The sequence below is a fragment of the Pseudopodoces humilis genome, chromosome 3, assembly GCF_049639895.1.
Source record: "Pseudopodoces humilis isolate 2021_Gansu_Grassland_sample_001 chromosome 3, ASM4963989v1, whole genome shotgun sequence".
Lineage (NCBI taxonomy): Eukaryota > Metazoa > Chordata > Aves > Passeriformes > Paridae > Pseudopodoces > Pseudopodoces humilis.
This window is the reverse complement of record NC_142202.1, coordinates 4,428,458-4,455,951: the sequence shown is the minus strand read 5'-3', so window position 1 is coordinate 4,455,951 and position 27,494 is coordinate 4,428,458. Positions and strand designations below refer to the sequence as shown.

General features: G+C 40.8%; 1 protein-coding gene across 6 annotated transcripts in view; it reads right to left on the bottom strand.

Annotated features, from left to right (window-relative positions):
• Positions 1 to 27,494, bottom strand: part of PLCB1 (phospholipase C beta 1) — a 369,472-nt gene that overhangs the window by 174,722 nt on the left and 167,256 nt on the right. The window lies entirely within an intron of this gene.

Sequence of the window (27,494 nt, the reverse complement as noted above, 5' to 3'; positions counted from 1 at the left end):
ATCTAACTCCTGCCCATTTTAAATCAATGGAAAGGTGCATGGCTTCTGCTCTTGGAAACCCAGACTTTTGTGCTCTCTGTTACCTCTATTTTCCCTCGAATCTCTGTGGAATTTGTTTGCATGAATCATAAGCAAATAGCAATAAATTCTCTACTTTATTAAAAAAAGTTCTTTAAGTAATGCAAAACTAAAAATTACAGAGTTAAAACTAAATAATGCTTAATTTGTTGGTTTCTTTCCCACAACATTTTCTGATAGCAGCCCCAATCCAGCTGTACTAGTTCTGCACACAATTTCTCTAGTTTCAAGGAGGAGATGTAAATCCCCTATATTTAGCTGGGAGACATTATCTCAATTAAATTTATGAAGAGAAAGAAGGAATTTTCCTTACCCAGAAATACAGAAAACAGTGAAGGGAAAATTAGAACTCATGGGGGCAAAATGCTTCACAAGCTGTGCAGGGGTTAGTTAAATATAAAAGCGTGCTTAGAAACCAGCTCTCGGCCAAGCAGGCGCCTAGCAACAAAATGCTGCACGTGATGTGTTTTTAAATAGGAGAGAAAGTGATGTTGGTAAGTGAAACAAGAATTCCTCTTTGAAACATCTCTTGCTACTGGTCTACCAAATGCCACAAGGCTAGAGATGTTCCCGTGACACCAAAGTGAATTAGCAAATTCTCTGTTTCCTGCTACATTTTGGCAGCGGCAGTACCTTCTCCATAGCCACAGACAGGTTTTCCTTTTCTCCGTGGATTTTGTCCAGGAAAGAAGAAAACTATTTAAAGGATCTAATATAATGAATTTGTGATGCTCAGGTGGCTGTGACACTTCCAGCCATGAAGGGATGAAGATGGCACTCAAGACAGATGATGTGTTTTGGGGTGTGTGGAGAAAAATCCCTTGAGGTTCAGCCAAGAAAATCTCCAAAATGTGTCCCTGGGATAACTTCACATCAGTAACCGCATGTTAGCAGAGGTTTAATTGTACTTTTCCTTATTTTTCAACTTGATATCTTGAAAAAAACTGCGTGACTGGCCCTGCAATTTATCACTGTATTCATGGGCACTTTATAGTCCTGCACCTTGAATAGGTATAGCACTGTTTTCAGGCTGACAGTATAATGTACAGCTCCATATACGTGTAACAGCTGGAATTTAGAGCTTAAATTTACTTTGTGAGATGTATGGCCATTAAAACGCAGGCAGTGATGGAAATAAAATAAGGAAAAGAAGAAAGGAAAAGGCTATTATGCACTTGTTAGCACTAAACATCAATTCACTTACAGTTGTTCCCTGAAAAAAAAAAGGAGAGCTTGCCAAGCGTAGAAGTCTGTGCCATGGAATCCCAACAGATCCAATATGTAATGTAAGAATCCTTGTGATGTACAAGATGGAGTTAACCCCACAGGGTACATAAACTGTCACAATTTAACAAATATTAAATGAAAATAAATGCTTCAACTTGTGTAAAAATACAGCAGTGAGGATCATACTGAAAATAGGAAATAAAAATGGGGAAAAAAAAAAGAAAACCCATCAAGTAAGACACGAGTCCAAACCAACATCTTGCAACTTCAGCTATCACAACAGTAGAGTCTAAAAACCATCTTTGGAGCCCCACTTTCCTGTTTTAAAAGCATATTTTATCAATTCCTCATAGGACTTCAGGAATGTTTTCCCTTGTAGAACTGTTAAAACTCTGGGTTTGGCACAGAGGGATTATCTGATGCCATCAGTTCCAGTGTCAGTGGGAGAGAACTGGAGAAGTCCCTCAGCAGGTCCTGGGCAGCTCCCCTGCAAAGGCTGAGTTTGAGCAGAATAGGTGTAAAAGTAGTCCAGGTCTTCTATAAAACTGCAGAGAAGTCAGTAAATTTACAGACACCTAACAGTGAAAATCTGGCCATCAAGACCAAAAAGGTTTCAAGCCCTAACAATCATTACAACAATTAATTTAGTGTGTGCACATGGACTGAGGCTGCTTAGCTTTGAACACACAGAGACACTGATGTTCACTTGTGGCTCCTTCTCACACCACTGACATTCTGCCTGTGGGACGTTATATTTCTCCTGGATAATGTTATTACATATTTTATTGACGTCAATAACCTTGTTTTTCAAGGACAGTAATAACTTCTGGCTATTTTTACTTACAAGCAGGAATTTGCAAATATTAATTGAGGTTCATGATCCTTCATGGTAATAGTTACCAGAATGTTCAGAAGAGAACATCACAACTTCTCCTGTAAATAGTGCCAGGCCAAGAACAAACATAAATTTAAGTTAGCCTTTCAGTTGCTCTCACTGTGTTTTTTTTAACTCCATGAACTAGTAAAAGAAGAAGCTATAATAAAACACTTCTATTTTACCCTTTTCCACATGACCAACCTTATTTCAGCTGCAAAAGAATAACAAGTGTTTTGGGAAATGTGCAGGAAAGCAAAAATTATTAAATGATATTTTCTCAGCTTTCAAAATGCAATGTTTGAAGGCAGCAAATTGGGTAAGGAAAGGGAACATTCTTATTCCCTCCTCTCTGTCCCTGTGCAGCTCAGCTCTGCTTTCTTAGCCTGACACTGACAAAGGTGGACAGAGGGGGTACAAAAGCATAAACCCCTGTAACAGACCTGCTGCATCAAGGGACAGTGTGTTATGAAGCTGTTCTCCCATTTCCAGGTATTCCGTGTCCAAAGTCATAAAAATAACAATAAAAAATTTATGCGTTTTGCCGTGGGCCACTCTAAAACATCTCAGACTTTTCCAAAGCACCTTGTTCCGCTCTGACTTAGCTGTCCCACTTCATTTATCTCTTTTCCTGCTGCCTACTTGTTCTGCAGATCCCTTCTCACCAGACACCTTGATGGAGCAGCAGACTACACCCAGCCCACACGATCTGGTCTCTTTTTGGGCACCTCCCAGTGAACCTCCTTTACCCCCTGGCTTCTTTTCCTTCTTGCCATTCTTCAGGGAACGGATTCCATCAGAGTTTACAGAAACCTGTGGCAGCAAGGGAAGCTGGGCTTACACCAAATCCAACACCTTTGCTGGCTGGAGAAGCTGAAGAGGAACAATATCTCTCATTCAGGTCCTACAAAATCAATCAAGGCTTTTATAATCAGCCTAAAGAGCCATTTATTGCAACACCTGGAATATAAATTACCAGAAACGTTTTAATGAGGACAGCAAGAGCCCACGGTATCATATACAAAGAGCTCTTTTGTACAGTGAAAATGGGAGTTTTTCTCCTCAATATAATCCTTTGTTCACTTTAATGTTCACCCAATGAGCTTAATATATTTATAATTCAATCTTTGCTTGGCTGTGAATAAAGGATTAGGCCTGATAGGAAAGGTCATGTTGACCTTGAGAGATATCAAGTGACAAGACATTTTAGAAATGGAGTAAACAATTTAAAAACATCTTGGGAAACAGATCCTACTGATGGAGTCAAACATACAATCAAATGATGCTTTGTTTTAATAAAAAGTTTATCCTGTCTCTTCCAACACTGTTAATGCTATGATTTTTATGTATTTTCTGTCAACTTGACAACCCAGTTTACCAATTACAGCTTTTTTACCAAGCAGTTTCCACCACATAAAGCTTGCAACCCCCAAAATACAAATCTTCAGAAAAACACTGGCCTTGTTATTAAACTAAACCATCTTCAATAATCTTTATACAAACGTGATCATACCTTTATTTCTAACTCTTCTGTAAAATAACTCCCCCACTAACCAGTATTTGCACAAATGCAAATGAAGCATTGCACATTTAGAAACTGGAGTTTCTAAGCACTTTTTTTTTTGAGGGGGAAATGTGTTTCAAACACGTCTCAGTGCTTCTCCCAGTCAGAGAAGCAGGCCCTATACTTATATATAGATTGCTTCATGATGCATTTCTGCACATAACAGGGAAAGAATTCCAAGAGTAATGAGAGGTCAGCTTATGGTAAATTCTGTGAATAATGGAAATTACAAAATTTCACAGCTTCTCTCCTATATAAAATTACTATTTATTTTTTCCTCCAGACTACTGTCTGGCAGCTGTTGACAAAACCTGACTTTTTAATGGTCTGCATAAGCTTGGCTGACAAAATTCCCAGTAGATAACACCCATCTAGTACACAGCACTGACAGATGACAATGCCCTTCAAGTTAGGATCGCTGATCCAATAATCTTCTGTGCTCTTCACAGCCCCATCAAAAACCATTTATTTATTTATTCATGAGCTTCCAGTGAACATTAACACTTATCCCACTGAAGCTGGAAGATAGAAAATGTCTTTTTCTTTATCATTTTCCAGATAAACCAAAACAACAGATCACAACGCTTAGTGCTGATCACAGCAGTGTGGTACTCAAGAAGTTTAACCTCAGAAATAAATTACAGCCCCACAAATCACAGGCAGCTGAAGGACAGCCAAAATAAAATTCTGAAATGAAACCATTCTGGCCTGTCTCATCAAATGACTGGAAATGTAACAGGGATGGCATCTGATAAAAGACATTTCAGGAAGCTCTGCCAGAGTGTCCCAGGGCTCTGTTTGGCAGCAGCTCCTTTGTACCTGCCTCTGGGAGGCTGCAGAAGCTCTGGGTCCATCCCCACAGCCACTGCAGCCTTTCCAGCACGGCTGGATCAACAGCCAGCCTTGGCACAGTCTGCAGTGATGGCTCCTGAAACCAGGGCAGGTCTGCTGACCTCTCCATTCCTTGAAGGAAAGACATGTAACAATCTCTTCTATGAGACAAAGCAGGAAAAAAGCAATAAAACAACAGAACTCCCATGGCAAGTGCTGTTGGGAGGGCTACAGTCTTTCAATTCCTGCCAGGGATTTTCTCCAAGGCATTCTATTTTTGTCTTCTTTTCTTCTTCCTGGAAAAACAGATCTGGGAAAGGATCTCACAGGCTGCCCTGTGATGCTGGACATGGCAAGGTGGGAGAAAGGAACTGAAGCAAGCTGTGTGTGCTTGTGTGCAGAGCAAGGCAGCAAAGAGCAGGTCCAAGTGGACTCTGATCTAAACCGAAAGCAACAACTTTTACAATCCTCTGAGATCCAGGATCATCACCTTGGCGTGAGATCATGAAAAGATGCCCACATTCAGCTGTACCACAGTAGCTCTGGTTTCTAAACTCTGAGAAGTAAAAAACAATGTGAACTGGTTTCATATGTTAATCTGCCAAGAACATTGAAACATTATACATGACAGCATTGGCCAAGCTCATAATTTCTAGGACATTACTGAAGATTTGATATCAAACCCTATTTTGTTTACATATTAAAGTAATTCCATGGATCTCTACAGAACTAGTCAGGTAAGCTGAACTGCACTGCTTTCTGGTGTTTATGATCAGGAAATTAGTGATAATTTTCTTCCATCCTGGCAGATTTACTTGGAACCTGAATTATAAAAGCAATTTTCAATAATGCACTGGGTGTATGAACAAGCCTTTTCCATAACACCACTGATTTAAGAGGGATGATACTTCACAGAGCACAATCACTTCTGAAGAGTTCTTATTATAGTAACTCCTCTATAACTGGAGCATTAAATAAGTTCTCCTGTGTTATTAAAAAGTCTTGAAAACACTCTTTGAAAGTTACTTAAAGTTACATTATGGCTCTGTCACTTCCTTTGGAAGAAACAAGACCTGGGAATTGGGGAGAGGCATGGAATCACAAGGTTGGGGTGGCAGCTTCACTGCAGGCAGCTGTGCCACTGTAAAAACTACCAAACTCCCTTTGTGCCCAACACCCTGACCCAGGGGCAAAGCATTTCTTATGACACAGCAAACCTGGCTTGTCTTCTTCCAGGGCTTCTCAAACCTCTTCTCACCACACAGCAAGAGACCAGCCCTTTTTACATGCTTTTGCAGTGCTTTTTTTTGCTGCCTGGGGATAAATCTGCCTGTGAAGCAAATGAGTGAGGCCAGGGGGAGAGGCCCCCACTATAACTGGCTGATCTTTTCTCATTAACTATCTTTTTGATATTTCTGAGGAGAGATTGATGGCATTTTTTGTCTCAAATCTCACCTGATGAAATGTCATCAGAGTTCAGGCACATCAGAGTTCAGGCAGCAAGATGAAGATGACTGACCCAAACCTCTCCATTAAATATAGATCAGTCAGAAAAACTTGACTTCTGCCCTTCCAATTGAAGTCCTTTAGGAAATCAATCCCATTAAGTATCATTCACAGAAGTGCCTTTAAGCAAGTGGCTGAACTGACTAAACAAAATCTCTGCATTTAGCTCACTTACATCCAAGAATTTACCTCACATGGAATTAAAAAAAAACCATAAACCCAAACTGATGTAAGAACACTGTCACAGATTACTCAAAGCATAAGAAAAATTCAATTTGTGATAGGTGAGATCATAACCAAGAGAAGCAGAAGGGTTATTTTCCACTGCAGAGCAATGGGAGGTGGGCAGATCCCAGCTTGCCAAGGGACTTTTCCAAATGGCACAAAGTACTTGCATTTTGTGTTCCTACTGACTGTGGTCCCCCGTACTCTCCAGACACAGAATTCCTCCTCAGCTTCTTGGCTCATTTTAAACCCCCAAGAGTGAAAGCCTGGCTTAAACAGAGTTGTATAATTCTTCCCAAAGGAACTTTTCAGCTGCAGTCTCTCTACACATCACCTAAAAGACTATGAATCTGTTGTTTGAAACCCTGTGGTCCCATTAAGAAATCTGAAAGCTTAAAGCACAAAAAAATCAATGTCTGTAGAACCTTGGAAGTTTAGGAAATATAGTTTCATGCTCTCAGTGTCCCCATCTGGAATGGGAAGTAGGATTACTCTTCTGCTTCACGTGATAATGCTGATAAATTTAAGTCTCTAGTCTCAGTGCATAAATGAATCAATAACATTATTTCAAACTTGAAGACACACCCCAGTAAGTTTTAAAATCAAATTCTTTTGTATTTCTGGCTTCCTGACAGTGGTAATGCATCACATGCCCCTCTGCTATGAGCAGTGAAAATTCAAGGGAAATTTTTGTCCCAGGATAGCCCAGATGAGGCTGGATACTGCTATACTGCAATATTTTATTTCCTGGATAAACGTTCACAACTTCAACGTTCACAGATTTCTGTGTTTAAGCACACAACTGACAGCTTTGCAAACCTGAATCATGTCGATTTTCCACCCCATACAGCAATTAGGCAACACAAATGGCAACAACATTTACATCCTTTACACCCTACCTCTACCAGAAGGAGGTCAGCATGACTAGCTCACGTCGAAATTACAGCTGAAAAGCTCTAATACTTTAGAGCTTTAAATGGAACTTTATCTCAAATTGTGGCTTTGCCAACTCCAAAACAAACTGCACAAGGAGAGGTGATGGTGCCTCATGGTTTTGATGCAGATGAGCATTAAGTTTAGTTTCCAGATGGGGCAGAGATGATTTAACACATTTATTGGTTGCTTAGAAGCAGGGAAATCTACAGTACGGTTTGGAAGTGAAAACATCACTATCCAATGTCACAAACTATGCAAGTGCAATGAAAAGTTTTGGCAAGATAACTGAAATTATACCTAATGGCAAGCACCCACCCTACCTGATCTCACACTGTCAAACCAGCAAAACACACAAATATTTAGAGGGATGTGTGGGATATGCAGCACACAACAGACCACGGAAAGGAAAGCAGTGCAAGCAGGTTCACAGGAAACAAAGCAGATGGTGGCACCTTCTCAGCTCTCTGAAAGAGCTAATGCAACACCAGCATTTTGTGAATCCAGCTGGAAAATGGACAATTACTCCTGGTTTTGCATCCTGGAGGTTTTCTGCAGAACTCCCCTTCCCAGTCCTAGCAGTGCCAAAGTAATTAGCTCTTCCCAGCTCCCCGCACGTTAATGGCTCCGTGGATGACGGGGTCTCAGATAAATGGCACCATGGACAAAGAAACCAGCAGATGTTAATTCCAGCTACAAAGCTGTGTTCCAGGACACTGACTCACCTGCTCTCTCCCTCATCAATTTTATTTTGAAGTTTGAATCAGAGAAACAAAACTAGGGAAAGGGAAGTGCTGGATCCAGCTTTTTCTCGTCATCAACACCCATAGTCAAAGAAATCTGTACTTTATTAAGTCTCAACATCTTGACTCAGAGTCCCTATTCTCAGAGCAGTTAACTCAAAAAGTATCTATTTTGTCCACTGGACTTCAGAAAAAACCCCAAGAACATAAATCCATCTGGATGGAAAACAGGGTTTTACCAGAAGGTTTTATTTTACTGAATAGCAGAAGAAACTCAGAATGAATCATTTCATGGTATTATCTAAGAGAGTGCTGGTAACCTCTAACATCACCGAAACTGTGGCTCCAGGAAGATTATTTTTTTTTACCACGGTATAATTTCATAGCAAATTATGTTCAAACACTTTGATTCATTTTAGCAGACCAAAACTCCAAGCTCAGAACAGACAGTGGTGAAAAAAAATCTCTCTAATAAACTGAGACTGCAAAGAAAAAGCAGTTCACCTCTCTATATGAAAATTTAATATGTATTCTTTATTTTTCCTCCAGCCAAGAAGGAAAAAGAATCAGATCTGACAAACTCCCCACAGAACAACAATTCTGGTATTTGATTACCTTTTAAAAGGCAATTCTAACCCAGTTTTTTAAAGTTCACCTACAGCAAATTGCTGCCAAGAAATGGATGGCCAGTTTTTGAGAGTCGTTGCCTTGAAATGTTTCCCTAAACCATCACAGTTCATGACAGACCTGCAGTGAATGATCTCTTTGGAACAGACTGTGCCTCCTGTTTGCTTTTCCATCCTCCAGGCTCAAACCTGTCCCTAGGAACTGGGAATGTGGTCTGGAGTGATAGGGAAAGTTCACAGAGAAATATGCCATCCTCATGAAAAGTTTCTTTTAGGGATATTGGAGTGAGGATCTTGATTAAATGTTTCACTAAGGAATATTCTGAGGAACAAGAAGAGAAAGAAGCTGAGACAAATTTTAATATTCTCACGGGAATGCAGCAACTTCCCACCACACTGATTACATCCATGTTTTCCCTGGATTTACACTGTTACAGGACAGGAGAGAATGTAGCGATGAAGTTAAAGATGACACTCACCTATGGAGTAATTACATTGAAAAAAAATGAAGCTACTCCACTTGACTGCCAAATATGCTAGAAAACACCGTGTACTTTACCTGTTTATACCTAATTGTCTACTTTCCTGAAATTAGCTTTCCTATGACACCCAGCTGAGGTTTCTGAAAGCCTGTCCTGTCATAGTTCCATATCTGAATCTGGGGAAAAAATCCACAAAACTCCCTTGCTGAAATGCTTTATCCAAAAGTTATTTAATGAAAAGGTCTTATCTTTTTTTACCCCCACCCTTTCATAGAGTTTTTACTGAATTTTCTGCATTTAATATTTAAAACCCCCAAATAAACTGTGATTTGTTCAATGCTTGTTTTCAAAGCACATAAAAATGTTTTGTAAATATTTCCTAAGAAGCCAAACAATGGATGCTGATAAAAAACAACCTCACGAACACCCCAAACAAAGTATATATTTAAGCACTGGTGTGTTTGGAGCGGGGAAGGCTGCAGTGGGCTGTAACTAAGAGGAGATTTCTCTGCTTGCAAGGGAAGGATCCCGCTCTGGCAGCCGCAGGAAGGATGGGATGGTGCTGTTGGCGGTGCAGAGATGCAGAGCTGGCAGCTCTGGCTGTGTGGGATTCGAGATACACACGATGAGATTTACAGGCTGGAAATGGGAAGGAGACACAGGGAGGAGGCAGCTCATGGGTGAACATGTGGGAAGGAACAGAAACACAGCAAGGAGGCTCTTCCAAGGTAAGTCCTGAGGGTCTCTGACCTGATTCTGATATCCAGAGGAGGTGAAAGCTTTCCTGCCAGGTATCATCCCCAAACCCCAGCCTGGACATTTCTGAAGGGACTAAAACCAGCAAAAATATAAAAACCTGCACAAAACAATTCCACCTACAAAAATCTCCCTAGTTTACATCAGTGAAGAATTTGTTGCAAAGAAAACATGCAGCAGCAAATGAAGACTGTGGAGACGGTGGGAGTTGGAAATGACAACCTCATGGAGTCCTCAGCCCCCACAGCTGCCCCAAGCTTGAAACCCCTGAATAATCCCCAGCCCACTTGTGCTGTGCCCAGGAAATAACATGGTTTTGAGCTCTCCTGTCTCGGGTAAAACAAAAGCTTTTGTGACTCACGACAGAAGCCTGAATGCTAAAATTTCCTGCAGAACTACTGAGTGTGTCTTTTGAAACAAAGTGCTTATTACCAGGGACTTGTCGTCCCGAGAGCAACTGTAACCTTGACATCTGCTTATTTTCTTTCAGAAAACCACCTTGCTCAGTTATTATATATTGAAAGCTTGATGGTTGCCAGCAGCTAGAAGGGTACAAACCACCAAGTAAGTGCCACAAAGTGGCAATATTGAAGCTGCAGGATGCAAGGCTGCTGAAAGAATAAATACTATTAGTACAGAGAGCTTTAAGAAGGAAAGAAATCTGGATTTCCCGAAGAAAAATATAAAGCAAGCCTTGCGGAACTTAATTCCACAGAAAATTTCTATGAAATACATCCCTTTGCTTTTCATGTTGCTTGGCTGTCACCTCGTGAAGGCTGGAAAGGGAATGGATGCCAGAAGAGAGTGGTGAGGTCTGGACAAGGCTGAATTGAATTTATCTCCTCCTCACAACAACCCCTGACAGCTGGTGGCAACCAGGAGAAGAGTTCTGCTGTGCACAGCCTCAGTGAAATGCTCTGCAGAGCTGCAGGATGCTGAAGGTATCTCCAAAGCTGTACTAATGAGAGCACTCTCCTTGTGCCATGTGTGTCCCTGAACTGATCCACAGTCATTAAAAGCAGAACACATCCACCTTCACCACCTCTCTCTCCCAGTCCCACACACCTGAAGGGACAATATCCAGTTCTCCTGGCTTTTTCTTCATATAATGAGGTGCTAGAATAGGTGCAGGGGTGGTGAGAGAAGTGGTGACTCCTTCACAATGGCCAGAGGTTTATGGGGAACAAGGACAAAGTAAGTTAGTCAGGGACTTTTGGCTGAATTCTCCAAGAAGGGCGAGCACACTGGCTCTTTGTGTCCCACAGGACACTAAAATCCTGGCTATGTGCAGCCTGGAAACCTGCTGGCTGTGGGAACAGAAAATAAGGCACTCTCCTCCCTGTGGATTTAATGGCACCATATGTGCCAAGCTGGGGAAACTTCAAGGTCACTGGACAATATTTAAGATGCTGATACTTAGTCATGCAATAATAATGTCAACTGCAATTAAATGCAATTGAATTGAGGGCCCTAAATGCCTTGCAGAACATACCTTTTTAACTGTGGGGATAAAAACATATTTCAGGGTTCTTTCCAGAAGTGTCTGGTACAGAGTGATGTCCATAGTTTTTCATATTTAAGTTAATTCAGACATTTTTAAATATACTTGTAAATAAAGCCCTACTGGGAATGGTCTTGGTGATTACACTGTGATCAGACACAAAATGTGTGATGGTATAAAAACATCATAATCAGTAGGAAAAACAGGTCTTCCACAGGTACCATTTCCATAGGTGGTGTGCTCTGAACGTCCCTGTATTGCAAAGAAGGCTCTAACTCTGGGGCAGGACAGACTCCACAGTGGGAAAAGCAAGGATTCCAGAAAGCAAAAGGAAAAGTCACAGTGGGAAGTCACCTGACAGTGCCTTGGCCATCTCAGTAAGGGAAGTTTTCTGCCAACAAACGCTGCAAGGTGAACTCAGCTCTCCTTCCTCCCCCCGTTAATAGCAGCCAGTTCTTGTGCTCTTGGTTTGAGATGCTGTTTCTCTCCAGCAGCACGTGGGGAAATTCCCTTCCTGCAGCCCCTGCCCTGAATTTGGCTTCAGCAGCCGAGTCCTTTGCACAGTTACTCTCACAGCCCTGCTCAAAGCCTTTTGCCTCTCCTCCAACATCCTTTCCAAAATCCCATCGGGTCAGTTGGCAAAAACAATGGCAAGCTCTTGCCCAGCTGCCAAACATCCCTGCAGGTCTTTCTCTTTCCTCCTCCTTCCCTTACTCAAAATGTTCTCAGCAAAACCTTCTCAGTGCCTCTCTGCCAGTGCAACTTGGTAATAAATACTTTTACTCTGAGCCCCTGAACCTCTGCCCCAGCTCACAACTTCGGCCTTGCTATGCCTAAAATAGCTTTTATTTTCATTTCTTTCCTTCCTCTCTCCTCTTGTCTGCCCCTCTTATTTCCTGCTTTCTCTGTGCATCACTTCAAGAGCAGCAAAGATTTGTTCCTCACACATTAAGGAACGTTGCTTCTGTCAAAAGTGTTATCTATTCACATTGGAAGGCTTTATCCTGACGCAAATTTCTGGAAAGGTTTTGGTGTTGCCAATCTTCTTTCCAAACAGATCTTTGAAAATTTGCTTTAAAAGCCTATGAAAGCAAAATCCTTTCAGGATGAATCACGTATCTAATGCCAATGTGTGAATACCTAGGGGTTCTGGAAACACAGAGCTCCTAAAGCCCCTTCCACTGGAGATGGCAAAAACAAGAGTTCCCGAGCCTCAAGCCCCAGTCTCCAGTTAGGACATTTTTTATAAGGCTGCCTCAACTATTTCAACAATAATTGGTTTTTTTGAATAAGTTTTTTTTCAAGGTAGATATAAAGCAAGCTTTAAATCTTGTAAGATACTTGTGTCCTGTTTACCCAGGTAGAACAACAGAACTCCAAGTAAAAACAGAGGTTTTGCTGACAGGCAATAAACTCAGAACTCATTCTATTCCACTATCAGGAACTGGGAAAACAGGCAGCAGAAAGATTTGAACACCCACAAAGCACAAAGGAGAATTTGGCATTTAGCTCAAAAATACAGGGAAAACTCTGTTCCAAACAGCAGTGTGTGGAGGGATTTCACCAGGCAGGGGGATAAGCAGCTCCCCAGCCCACAGATCTGCCTGTTCTCCATCACCAGCAGGATGGAGAGGGCAACAATTCCCCCTTTCCCTTTATTACCCAGCTGGAAAGGGATTGTAGTGCCAAGGGAATAAGAAGGTCAGGATATGACACTTTAATTAAGGGGCTGTGAGTCCCTCAAAGCAGCAGTTCCTCCCCACTGAGAACTGCTAAAACCCCACCTGGAGCCAAACCCTGCCCCATCCATGGTGGGTTCACTCATTAAGCTTTTAAGGAGCTTGGAAATAAAATGCACATTTCTCTGCTGGCTGTAAATCCTTTGTCACCTGGCGAATCAGGTTTATTTTCTTACCACTTTTACTCATAAAAGTACTACTGTTCTGCTTCAGTTTACATTGTGTTTTTATTGTGGAGACTGTGGAAGTTCAGAGTTCTCAACAATGTTGTCGTAACTCAAATTAAGTTGTGAGGGTTTCCAGACAAATCCCTTATTATTGTCACTGTTAAAACCCAGAGAAAAGAAAATGACTTTAGGTTTTGGGAAAAAAGAGCTATGGAGCTTTAACATGACATTTCATTAATATTCCTTGTAGTGCATACATTACAAGCTCATTAACAAATCACCAAGCAAAGTAATTATTTAGGTTTTATTTTTGTTTTCTAAAGAGTATAATTTAGTATGAAAATCATTCTTTGCATTTCCAGATTTGTCTTTTTAGTTTGCAAATCAGATATCAAAAGTGGGAATGAAAACATTCTACTAAGAAGCACTTTGAAAAGACCAGTCTACCAAATTAATTCTGTGACTAATCAAAAGAACAAACTTCATTAGTTTTCTTTATTTACATACTAATGTCAGTGATGTCATTTTCTTTATTCCTGAGGACTAACGTGCTACTCTCCAAAAAGTGCTTGTGAATCCAAGACATCAAGAGTTAATCAGGTAGAATAAACATTAAATAACTTCACAGGAGAACTTTGCCTCATGCTCCAAACTCTGACTGCACTGGAATAAGGAAAAAAAAAGAGAAATTAAGAGTTTTATTGTTAAAGTCAGTGAAATTCTTCTGTTTGCCTCATATCAGTTGACTAAAATGGACTTCAAGTGGCAGGTCCATGTTGATAAAGCTCTTAAGAGTAAGCCATGGACTAAGCTGGACTCGTTTTAAAAAAAAGCTGACCATATTCAAATGGAAACAATTTCTAGTCCCTTCACCACCTCCACTATGGGTCTGCTATCAAACTAATTCCAGAAATAAACAAGAAATAGGAAAAACTTCCAGTGTTTGTAAAATTTCAAGAAATTATAAGACCTTTACCCAGATTAAGAAAACAATATTTCACAATTTAGAGTTGGACTATGAAAACAGTAAAAAACCCATCAGTATTTATATCATTTTAGGTAATTTTTCTCTATGTTTTCTATGACTCAGTGATAGGAAAAAAAAATCCAACTATTTTAGACAAAAAAAGAATGTTCTGTTTGAAACAAAAAGAGCACTAGACGGTATTTCCCTTCTCCAGAACTGTGAATGACAGAATAAAAGAGCCAGTCTCTGGAAGATTTGTTTTCTTTCTTCCTGGTGTTTCTGTGACTCAGCCAACACTAACAGCAGTCTCCAAAACGTCTGCAAATGGGGGCTTGAGAGCAGCGCACGCCAACCCAGCTTTGGGTGAGCATTTTCCAAAGGGGATTCTGCTCCTCTGAAAATGTTAGGAATCCATGAACAATTTTATGGAAATCGCTGTCAATGTGAAAGGCTGCCCACTGCTTTCAAGTGGTTCAGTCGCTCTTGTCCCTGTGCCTATCGCAGAGAGGTTTAACTAAGAATGAGCAGCATCTCTTATTTATCACCTGAAAACTCCTCCTAATTTCTGCCCCACGCTCTGCCAAACAAGCAACAGGTCTGTGCCACAGGGGCAGGACTGAGGGAAATCACAATACTGCAGGAAACAATACACACAGAGGAGTAGCAGGTGATGATGCCCTTTGGACAGGAGGAAATAGCACCGTGTGATGGAAACCCTGGAAGAATTTTAAGTGGGTTGAATGAAGTATCTGAAACCAGAGGAGGCCACAAAGTTGATGTGAAGGCTGCAGCACCTTTTCTAAACAGGGAATTCGGGTTGTGCAGCCTGGAGAAGAGGAGGCTCCAAGGAGACCTTCGAGCCTCTTCCAGTGCCTAAAGGGGCTCCAAGGGAGCTGGAGAGGAACTTTCTACAAGGGCATGGAGAGGAAAAGAGGAATGGCTTTAACTGTCAGAGAGTAGTTTTAGATTGAATATTAGGTTAAAATAATTACTCTGAGGGTGGTGAGGTCCTGGCACAGGTAGCCCAGAGAAGCTGTGGCTGCCCCATACCTGGGAATGTTCAAAACCAGGCTGGATGGTGCTTGGAGCAACCTGGGATAGTGGGAGGTGTCTCTGTCCATGGCAGGGGGTTGGAAAAAGATGAGCTTTGAGGTCCCTCCCAACCCAAAGCACTCAGTGTTTCTATGATTATGTGAAAATTTAATATAATTATAGCCATGATAGATATGAGGGATGCAAGGTCTGCAGGGAAAATAATACTGTTTATTAAAATAATTGATGCAGTTGGAAAGGATATAAATTTCTAATAGAGCACATTTTACTTTGTGCCATCTATGTATTCCTTTCAAAACGTGTCTAGATGATTACAGATTTCCAGCAAGGCAGAAATTGCCTCATTATCAGTAAAATATTCAATGTGATGATATACACAGCATTGTCAAATGTGGAAAATCATGAAAGTGAGGGGTGAAGGAAAAAGAGAAGATTCCAGATTTCAGCTAAAAGATTTTCAAGTCAAGCTTCCTTTGCAGAGTCAGACAGATAAAAACGTGCACTTTTTCAAAGCAATCATAAACAGCTGTAAAAAAAGCTAAGACAAGACCATGGCTAAACCTCTGTGTGCATCAGGGGGCCAAATCATGTTGAATCCCAGCATGAAGCTGGAAAAACACCTGGAAAACTTGTTTTACAACCAGCCTGTAGTTCCTGGGATACTTTGTGTGAGCACAGGGAGACCTGAAACCCCTTCTCCTGGCACAGGGACCAGGCACATCCACCTTGCTGCTTTCTTCCTTTTCCCACAACCCTCGGTATCAGGATCCTTGTAATTGATAAGAAACATGTTGTGAGAATGGCTTTGAGCACCAGCCTTCTCCCCAGAAGAATAAAATGTTAGAAAGACCCAAATTCAGCTCAACTTCTTTGGTTATTTGGCTCTAAAATATATAACAATCCACATATGTTCCTTTTAATAATGCATCAATTCTCCTTTCTAGTTCCCAGGAGTTATTTTCTCTTTCAAATGATCTCCCAAATTCATAAGAAATGAGCTTAATTTCTTTCTGCACTAAAAGTGCAGATTCCCTCTCAATTACCGATATATCTGTCGGAAGTTGGATTATTTAAAGCTCTCAAATTATTCAGTCACCAGAACTTAATTCATTTAATGATTACATGCAAAACTGAACCTTTGAACCATTTCAGTCAACTGGTTCTTTAATTGTTCTTCAACAGCCTTATAATAACTGGAAATACTTTCTTAAACTGAGGCAAAGCTGAACTGCATAGTGTAGAGCTCAGGCTTTTCAGATTTTTCTCCACAAATACTTCATTACTCTTGCCACACACGTATTTAGAACATTATCCTCAGAATTCTTTCTAGACTGCCAGGACTTTGGGAGAGCTCCACACTGAAAGTATTCACCAGTTCATATTAAATTCAAAACCATGACAGCCAGCCCTTCAAGCCAGGATAACTCAGCCCAGCTCCAGTGATTCCAGGGCTGCTCATCTATCTGGCAAACAAAGCTCATGCTGAAGACCTTCTAATTCTGTTTCCTCAGGAACATTGGGTCATTTTGCTTTGCACAAGCTTCAAATGCTCCAACACTTCAGCACAAAGGGATTAGAAAAGCAGAATTAATTCTCACATAACTCACTTGACCATACTGACAACTCTCACCAATTACAAGCACATAACCCCTGCCCACGGCTGACAACAAACTCTCTTGGTTAGATGGGTGAAATATTTTCAGTAACAAAAACTGCCTGGAAATGGATGGCATTTTTAGTAAGGAAGCACACACAGAACCCTGTAGGTAAAACTTTCTTATATCTTCTGCTATTAGTGGCTCTAGATTTCGAAAAATAAATTATTCATCTTCCCCAGCTCCTTGACAGCGTTTGCATTAATTTTAAGAATAAAAGTAAATTGCTTTGAGTGGAAGAAGAAGCCTGGAGTATGGACTTACTGAGCTCTATTAATAGAAATAAAAAGGTGAAAGAATCTAAAATTCAGATAATAAACCTTGAAAGTGGCAAAAAACCCATCAGCAAGATGCTTCACCCAACCTTTCCATTGCCCACACAACCCTAAAAGATGTCCTACAAGAGATATCCTCATTTTCCTTACTTCAGATCTTCAATTTAGCAATGTGGGTGCAAGAAATTACTGCCAAACCCAATCCAAACCATGACATTTGATAGCAAAATCTGCATTTCCTATAAACAATGTGAGAAATCTGCCTAACCAAGGCTAATTTAATTCTTTAAGGGCTGCAGTTGTGACCATGTATTAGAGTGGTCATAGAAACATCTTAAAGGAGTCACTTTGCAGAGACACAAGGGTTTTAGAAAGGATTAATTACAGATTGTTTAAAGGACCAGGCAGTTTTTAATAAGGCAGAAAGATAAGGCAGCATGAAGAGCAACACAAAGGTGCATGAGAGTCAAGTTAAATCCTTATGTTCCTACTGTGCACAACCCAGATTAAAACTGCTGCTGTCTTTCAACTCTGTCAGCTGTGAATTTATTTATTTAAATAGAAGTTCTATCTTGAAGGACCGTTCTGAACAACAGATACGTGGAAAGTTCAAAGCCCAGCTGAATCAGCAAGTGCAAAGCAGGAATACTTGGTGAGTGAGAAGAAAAAATACCTACCCACAACCAATAAAACCTCTTGGAAGATCTACAAGCAAAGCAGTTTCACAAAATTCAGTGGCACCATAACAATTTGAAATGAGCAAATAAAAGACTCCAAATTAACTATCTGAAGTTTCATATAAAATATTGATGGTCTCCAAACCACCATGAGAAGGCTCACCTCTTTCCTTAAAAAGATTATTATCTCCTTCCCAATTTTAATCTTTTTATAATGCATGCAATTTTTATCGTAGAAGAGAGTGCCAGATCATTTTCTGAATTTTTAAAACTATTTATCATTCTTTCCCCTCAATAAAACTTCATTGAGGTTTTTAAACAGAGAAGAACTTGTATTTGCCCCTCTCCTGTTACACTATATTGTGGCAAAATGCGAACTGTATCTGTTTGATACTATTTTCATATTCAAGCGGAGCCCAAACTGCAAATCTAATATTTAAATCATGTGATAAAAGCAGACGAAACCCATTCAATTACAACTTCTTGCTTTCTTTACCTTCTCATCCTCTTCTACAAATCTATTTTGTTTGGTATAACTGAAAAACAGAGTTCAGGTCTGAGTTCTATCTTTAACAGGCCTTAGTGAAGAAACTTGTCTCAAGAAAAGAAAATAAAGGCAGGAGGCAAAATGGCAACCAGGAACACGTATCTTATTAGCACAGCAAACGTGCATTCTTTATCCTTTTCTACATTTATTAAATAAATAATTATTATATTAAATAAATATTATTATTTATTTAATACATTTATTATTTTTAGCTGGCTCAGGAGTGGCACTTTGTTTTGAGATAAAATTTCCTGGTGGTGGTGCTGGCTCTGTACCTCCCATTCTGCCTCGAAGGACCGTCACCTTTCTCTTGATGGATTTCATTTTTTAATCTTTACAAATAGGACCTTTTTAACACTGACCAAGTACTTTCCCCTCAAAATGAACTGTGTATTGCAGTTCATCTCTATAGCTACCTGCCCACTCTATATCCAGGAACTACATCCAGCAAGGAATTGGAAAACCTAGAGAGTTTCAACAGGGCCACAGGCAACATTCTGCAGATCGATGACCATCTTTAGAGATGATACAGAACAGCATGAACAACCCTCACAGCCAAGACAAAGCCAAACAAACTGATAACACTTTAATAACTCTTTCTCTGATACAGATACAAGACAGCCAAAAAACCCACTAAGATGTGAGTTAGTGGGTGGTTGATTGTGTGTTTTGTCTAAAAGCCTTTTCCTGCACTGATGTTCTGATAGAGAAGGACATGTTAATGTCACCTCCTGCACAATGCCATGGAAATGTCTGGAGTTTGTCTGGACATTTGTGGGAGGATACAGGGAGTTGCAGGCAACAGCCTTGCGAAGAGCACGCCCTATTGCAGCTTGAATGGGATAAAATAGATCTAAACAAGTTACCTAAATATATACTGATTTCATCTCATAAATCTAACTCATCTGTGAGAAAACTTCCTGGGAAAAGAGAGCATCCTGTTTGCTAGCTTAAAAACTTCCAGGCATTTCATTTTCTTTCAAATAACATCTTGGTCATTTTAGCCAGAATTTAGGACAGTTTGATCCCAACCCCACACTCCTACAGATAATGAGAATAAAGGTGCTATTGCTACATAACATTCCAGGTGCTTTCCCTGCCTTGTACAAGCAGACACATCCCAGCAGTTCCTTAGGGATGCCAGAGAAATCTCTCAACAAGCAGACAGGATTTGTTTAAAAGTACACTTGGAAAAAATAAAAAGGCTCAGCCTCTAGGCAATTTCTGGTTTGTTCACCTGTTTATTTTGCACAGGAGAGCACAAAAGCATCGTTTCTAACAGGAAACATAAAATCATGGTTAACACACTAAATCCCTAAAGAAGAGAAGACTGATTTTTCTCCCTGAAACAGGCAAGAGAAAAAGATCTCTGTCACACAAAGCAAAGAAAAGCTATGCAGATAAGGCACCTCATAAAGAAAATTAATTATTTTATAATTTGGAGGACAATTAAGAGATCTGACATTCACAAGCATCCAGTACCTCAAGGACACGATCACTGCTATCATAAATCTAGCCAACTCCTGGCTTTAGCATCAGCCCACTCCCATTTTCCCATTCTTACTGATGGATAGTCTGATTAAGATTATATTAAGATTATACCTTTGAGCAGCCAAATATGAGGAAAATTCCAAGTTTTCTATCTAAAAACTGCAGGCTAGAATCCCTCATAAAAATGACAGTACAACCCCTGAAATCACAGGGGAATCATTAACTTCATCGCACAAAGGACCTGTCTTTGCTTCTTCACAGTTCAACGGATTTTAGTTTTTTGATCCAAATTTTGAGAGCAACCTAATATTTTCATCATGTAAAATATTAACAGTTTTCCCTGGATTTAGCTGCTGCAATAGCCAGCTCTTACAGAATTACAGATGTGGCCAAACCATAAGGGATCAGCCCAAAGTCTCTCCATTTAGAGAAGGAGCCTGTTTTGTCAATTACTGGAATCTACTCCAGGTACTGATGCTCTCCATCACTTGCATAAAGCTTCCCATAGAAAACAGAGAAATATTCCTTAAGCCTCAAAAACATTTCACGCTTTTTGGATGGAATTTCAGTGAGATTCAGTTAAGTTATGAAGTGCTAAAATCATCATCATGTTACTTCTTAGGAGAATGTCAGCAACATGGCTAAACAAGCAACATAAAACTGACACTTCTACTTTTCCAAGTTGTTTTGCCACCTAAATAACCTCTAACTTTTGTGTTTTGTAACAAAATACATAGATGATAAAGAATTAAGTATTAATGACTTGGGAAGTCAAGTTCCACCATAATTCCAGTGGAATTCAGCACACAAAATCCTCAGATTCTTCTGAAAATCACAGACTTTAATTTTGAGACAAATCATCTCCATACCCAAAGCCTGACACTCCGCAGGGTTGTCCTTTGTGGGTCAGCTACCAAGATATGGAAGAGGAAAGAATTTCTTTTACCCTTCTGGGAAGCAGACAAAACCAAACCCACTCTGAGCAGCTGGTTCCACACCTGCTTCCATCAAACCGATTCCCGTAATCAAGACACCCAAGGATATGTACATCTAATTTCTTTTTATAAATAAATTCAGCTATATGAACTCTAGCTTTAATAACATATTCTTCTTCCATCTTTGTGAAAAGATGCTCCTGGGAAAGAAGGTAGGGATCGCTGCGAGGGATCTGGAGGGAGTTACGTAATTGCCGAGGAAAATGGTATGAAAACACAGGGTTAAAGATAGGAACAAAATTCTACAAATCTTCAATTTTCCCAACATAAAAGTACAAATATCACATGCAGACAAGAGCAATGTAATTATTACAACACAGTTTAAATTTATTCATTATTGGCTCATCTTGCATCGCCTAAAAAATCAGCAAGATCCTGCGGAGCAGCAGAAATATAATTACCAAGATCAATTCAATGCACTGTGCCATTAACACCTTATTATAATGAGGCCACAATATGAAAGCATCTCACAGACAGAGCTGTGTTTTGCAACTCATGGTGCAATTAGGTCTAGGTCTAATTCAATGAATCCAGTTCTAAGTGGGATGGAAATTCTGGATGTCTTTGTCCTCATAGATAAAGGTCAGTCATGCGAGTCAAAATTAAGTTCAGGGAGAAATTAACAGGAGAAAGGCTTGTCAAGCACTGCCACAGGCTGCCCAGGGAAATGGCACAGCCACCCTCCTTGGGGATATTTAATTGATGTGACAACTGGGGACATGGTTTAGTGGTGGTCTTAGCAGTGCTGGGGGAACAGCTGGACTCGATCTCAGAGGTCTTTTCAAGTCTAAAGGTTTCTAACCCTAACCCTAACCCTGAGAACATGTAAAGACTTTTCCAGCAAGAAATTATAGTTTTAAAAACCCCACAGACACACAAATCCTGAAATCCTGATCATTACTGATTTATTCAAAATACTCATTGCTGTTTCCTTTTGCCTCACCCTTTTCTTTCTTAATTTTCTCTGTATGCTGGCATGGATTTGAACTGACAACACACATGTCTGAAGCTGCAAACCACAATTTTCTGCATCACAGTTTAATATTAGAATCCTGCATTCCTGTTTTATGTATTCTAATATTCAGAGATCTGTACCTTCAAAATAGACATATTGATGAACTTTTCCTAGGAGCTAAAGCATCAGTCCTGTGAACATTTAAGCACAGTGTTTGCTTCCTGCAGGAGTAGTTAGGGTATTAATTCTGAGTGTATTTCAGCAATGTATTAGATCTTTTTCTTCATTTCATTATAGACAGCCCTAGCTCAGAGCAGCAGAGGGAATTTGCCTACAGGCTCATTCCCAGAACATCCAAGTGATGCTTCTAAGTACAGATCTGCTATTATCAGTCATTACCACCCCAGATCTCATAGCACGACACAATTAAACTGCTGAAAACAGCAAACACTTGATGCTGCTCCCTTTTTGTATTTTTTCTTGCACAGCACAACACAACACAAATACATTACATGAATCAAACCCTGAGAAAGAACTTCTAAGACAGTGGAATTAAGCATTTAAATGTTTCCTTTGAACTGAAATGCATTCAGCGATGCCAGGATGAAGCACAATGTATGCTATGACTTCTCCATCTTAGATGCAAACAGGCCACTCTCTTTAGTATTGTTTGTCCTGCAAAGACGACATGAACTAAAGGTCCTCTGATCAAACAAGAGTCCTTTTGCTTTCTAACTTTTCTTCTCAAGCACCTGAAGTTTGAATATAAGCTGATCCCTAAAATGAACTTCCCCCCCAGTTACCCCTTCAGGCTGGAAACCACTTCACTAGAATTACAATGTCTCTTAAATTCAGCGGAAAAAAAATGCAGCTGTAAATGGACACTTTGAGCAGGGAATTGAATTTTATAAAGCCTGAACACTTTACAGCTTACCAGGTAAGAATGTTGTTTGCAGGAAATATCATAATGATATTCTTAAGCAGCTTTGGTGACTCAGTGGTAAGTCTCCGTATTGCCGTGTGGGAAGCTGGAATTTGAATTTGTCTTCCCCCTGGGTTGCCACTTTGGGATTCTTGTGCCAAAATAAAGCCTCAGGTTGTGCAGGGGAGGAATTTTTTGTGTGGTCCCAGGATGCCACACTTGCTGGGGGAGGCTGTGTGGGCCCAGGGCTTGCCTGGAGGGGGCTGTGTTCAATACCCGCCTGGCAGAACGAGGAGGATTTAGAGCCCTTCAGGAAGGGCTCAGTGCAAGAAAAAAAGGCAGAGTTTTGCTCCAAAGTCACCTTTTCCCTTTTCTTCTAAATACAGCGGGTTTACCAATGACAGATGGGGGCATAAAGAGTCTGACCAGCCCATCTTCTCTTAAGCTGATGATATTTTATTCTCCAGTGAATGCTTTTATTGAGTGTCCTGAGGAGGTGAGGGGATTTAGCATCTCCAGAGGTGCCAGAGATAAAGGATTAGCACCAGAAACAGCTTCCCTACCCACACTCAGCTTCCTCCTGAGTCTTGCAGCTCCTCTCCTGCTCCTTCCATCTCCTGGAAACCTCACCAGGCTGAAATCAGTAATTATCGTTTGTTACAGGCATCAGGAGCTGAACGTTGTTGTGCTCTTTGCAAAGCTGACAGAACCAGCCTGGGACACACAGACAGGATCATGGATCAATCACCCATCACTGCAGAGTCCCAGCTGGGTACACTTGAAGATGTGGACTGAGGGTACTGATATTAAAGGAGAGGTGAACAAAAAGGAAACTGAATAAATGGGGAGTGAGAAAGGAGTAATCTTCTCATACAAGACAAGCAGAGCAAGAAGCAGTGAACACGAACTACCACAAGATTTGTGCTGAAGCTCATGAGAAGATTTGGAGCTGTCCTAGGTAGAAAGCAGCCCTTGCTGAAGGCATTCAGACAGGTGCCTGATGCAAGCTCTCTCCTGAAATCCACGCTTTGGGCTCCCAGGTTATTTGGAAGACAAAGCCTAAATGAATCAAGTGGCTCAGCTGATACCAGGCATTCCAAAAAGCTGAGTTTGGCAGCATTACAGGAGGCTCTGAGGACATGGGCACCTACACCCTCCAGCAGGCAGCCCTGCACGTCTGGAGACCCTGCACATGCTAAAGCAGAGCCTGCCCTAAGTGGATAAAGCCAGATTTGTTCAGTAGCTTGAGGACTGAGCCACAAAAGCATAATCCACAAATATCAGTCTAGAAAGTAAGGCTAATTCAGGCTTACCATAGCATGCACTGCCACCTCTAAACCAGCTTTTTTAAAATACTGTCCTTAATTTGCAGCTTATGCTGCAATTTCTAAGCTGTTCTGTGTAGGCCAATAAACAGCCAGGAAATTCATCAGAAGCATTTAATATTTATCGGGAAGTACACAAAGGCTGTGCACAAAGACACTGCTCTTGTTACTCAGAGCCTCCTCCTTAACTCTTAGTGGCATGTTAGGGGCAGATCTGTGCAAGAACCTGCTTCTCCAGACAGCACTGAAAAGAGATGATGCTGTGGATGAGCAAGAGGGGCTGAACAGAGAAGGGCCCACATCCTTGACTTCAGCCCAGCCTACAGATGTGACAGCAAAAGTTTTGCAGCTATTTTAAAGGGGGGGCAGAAACTCCTTCTTCTGCTTTGCAGCCAAAAACCCTCCAGAAATCAGTTCTTTGAGAGTCCATTCTCCTATAACCACCTCAAGAACAAAAAAAAAACAGGCTTGAAAACTCAAACAAAATTCAAAATACACTCTGCATTCATGGGGAGCAAACCTGATCTAATAAACCATTTGGTTCAGTTAAGAAAAGGCAATATGGGAGCAACTTCAGTATCCAATGTGGTTCCCAAACCAAAGATTTATTTGCTCATGTTGTCATTTTCTTAGCTCCTTTAATAAAAGCTCTATCCTGTTTTGCCAAAAGTAGGGTTTAGTTTTTATGTAGCTGATTTGATGAGGATTTTGGTAAAGCAAAAAAAAAGCAGGGTGAAGACATCCAGTTTTAGTAAACAAAAAAAGAGGTGATAAGAAAAAGGAAGAATAGCTTGCTTTTATTTTCCTTCTTTAATCAGAAGCTGCATTTTATCTGTAAGACCTGAGACTACAACAAAGCTCCAGTGATGACTTCAGTATCCCCACTGACCTGTGAAAATCCCATCCTGAACAGTAGAATTTTAGTTATTAAAGGGAGTATTAACTTTCACATGTTACTTTAGGCAGCTGAGGAGCTGCACAAAGTAGACAAATAGAACAACTCAGAGAGTCACCAGCCTTAAGTGAAGACAAAATAACCATCAGCCACCCTGTGCCATTGTCTGGATAAACACTTTCCCTTATCTCAGGAGCTTTGGCTGGCACCACACAATTCACACCCCTATTCCCCAGTGCAGAGAGCAGACCAACACTTAGGGAACAGAGAGCAGAGTGGGAAACGGGCAGCTGAGGAAAGAGGAAGACAAGACATGGAAGGGTGCAGAGAATATTCTCTGATTCCCCCTAGACCTCATCACCTCCCGCCAGGGCCTCTGATGAAATCTTCAAGAACACCAACAAGGCTAGGGCAGTGGAGGCACATCCAGGAGAGGATGAGGGAAGGAATAAAACCCAGCACCTCCCCAGAAATCTTCATTTACCTTTGCAGGGAGTGCAACATAACTGACAGAGGGAACAGGCAGGTCTGTAAATGCGAGGCTCCAGCAATGAGGATGACAAACCAGGTAACAGGGCAGGACTTCAGGGCTTCAGCTGTGAAATTTGAACTAGTAGTTCAAAGCAAATGGGAAAAGGATGGAAGTAAACCAGTGGAATACTGGGAGTAAGGGAGCTGAGGCTGCAGAATGGGTTGTTCCTTAGACTGGGCACTGCAAAGCTGAAGGGTCAGCATTGCAAAACAGATACTGCAGAGTAAGCACTGAATTTCTACAATTCCTTTTTACAGCTACATTGTGTCCTTAGCCTGCGTAATGACACAATTAAATGTGAGATCAGGGGACTGAAATGCACGAAACATTTACACAGGCACACATACACCCATCACTGAACTAGCCCATCTCGGAGCTTCCAAACCAAATCTTCACAGAGCATTTTAAAAATACAAAAAATGCAGATTCCCTTCGTCATGTGAAATGCCTCAGGGGGGGAAAACAAAACAGGAAAAACAGCTTGAGGTAAGGAATTTTAAAGTATAAAATGTGCCAAAATTGGAGAAATGCCTTCATCTCTAGTGGTGGAAATGCACCAAGTGAAACACTTCAATATTAAAACAACAAATGTTTTTAGGACAGAACAAGTTCTCCAGTAGTATATTAATGCAAAATTATGTGCTTTGAAATGGGAAGTGATTAAAAATATACCAAATAAAATCAAAACATTGAAAAGCTTTTTTGATGGCAAGATCAAATTAAGAGTAATTTTTATTCCACTTGGAAGGAAAACTGTATTAACATCCATTAAAATCTATAGTAAACTGATTACCGATGATTGCTGTGGTTTAAATACGCACTTCGCCGACTTTGGGAAAGTAGAAGTCAAAAATTAATCCAAAATACCCTCAGAGAGCCTGGCTACGGCACCTGAGGGATGGATGGATGGGGATTTTCACACCTGCAGCCTGCTCAGGAGCAGCCACAGTGGAGGAGTTGTTGGTCACTCATCCATGGGGACCAGGACATCCTAAAGCTGTGACCCAGCTGTGGCACAGCAGAGAGGAAACCCACGTGTCTGTGTCATTGCATTTATCAGGAACTTGCAGAATTTCTTTAAATAAAAGGCAAAGTGTGTCCCTGGCAGACACACAGGCAGCACAGAGCACCCCTTGCAGGCTGGAGCATTTCTGGCTGCAGAAGACCAAGAAGGTTGTGATGTTTTATCAGAGGTAGCAAATATCTCCTTTGGTGTGTGACTGGATTTGTGGTACGTTAAGCATCAGGGGTAAGAAACCGTGGAGATTTGTAAATAGAGTATAAACCCTGTTAATATCCTTTACTGACTGAACTGTGTCTCAGTAAGGAGAGAAATGGCTTCAAAAGACATCTCAGAGTGCACAGGAGATGGGCTGTGGCAGTTCACACACTCTTTACTGCAGAAGCCTCGCACAGACCCATATTTGTAATCAAAATAAAATCCTCCTGTGAAGGCTATCAACGCTTCACTTACCAAAATCCCACTAACCTACAAGACAAACCCTTTAGTCAGGAAACATTCATTTGACCTCACTGTTACTTCTACGTGCAGAACTAACATGGAGCGAGTTCCCAAGGCACCCTTAAAGGCAAAACTGTCTTCTTCCACCCACTTGTAGATGGATTCCCCATAAAAAGTCACCTTTTCAAATGCAGGTTACAGATCAACGCAGCTCAACACCACGTGACAGAAAATGTCACTGTCACAATTAATACTTAATCAATTTACAGTGCCTTGTTCTCCAGCAGGCACTTAAAATGGCAGGGAACAGGTAGAGCCTTAAACTGCTGGGAAAATAATTACCACCCTGACTGGGTCCTCAACACAATGCCACTCTGCTGTGGTGTTCTGACAAACACATACAGACACTCACAGATCCAGTGACATTTTCTTTTCTTTTATTAAACACTCTGTGTGGGCAAGAAAAGAAAGGAGGTTGCAGTATAATTTTT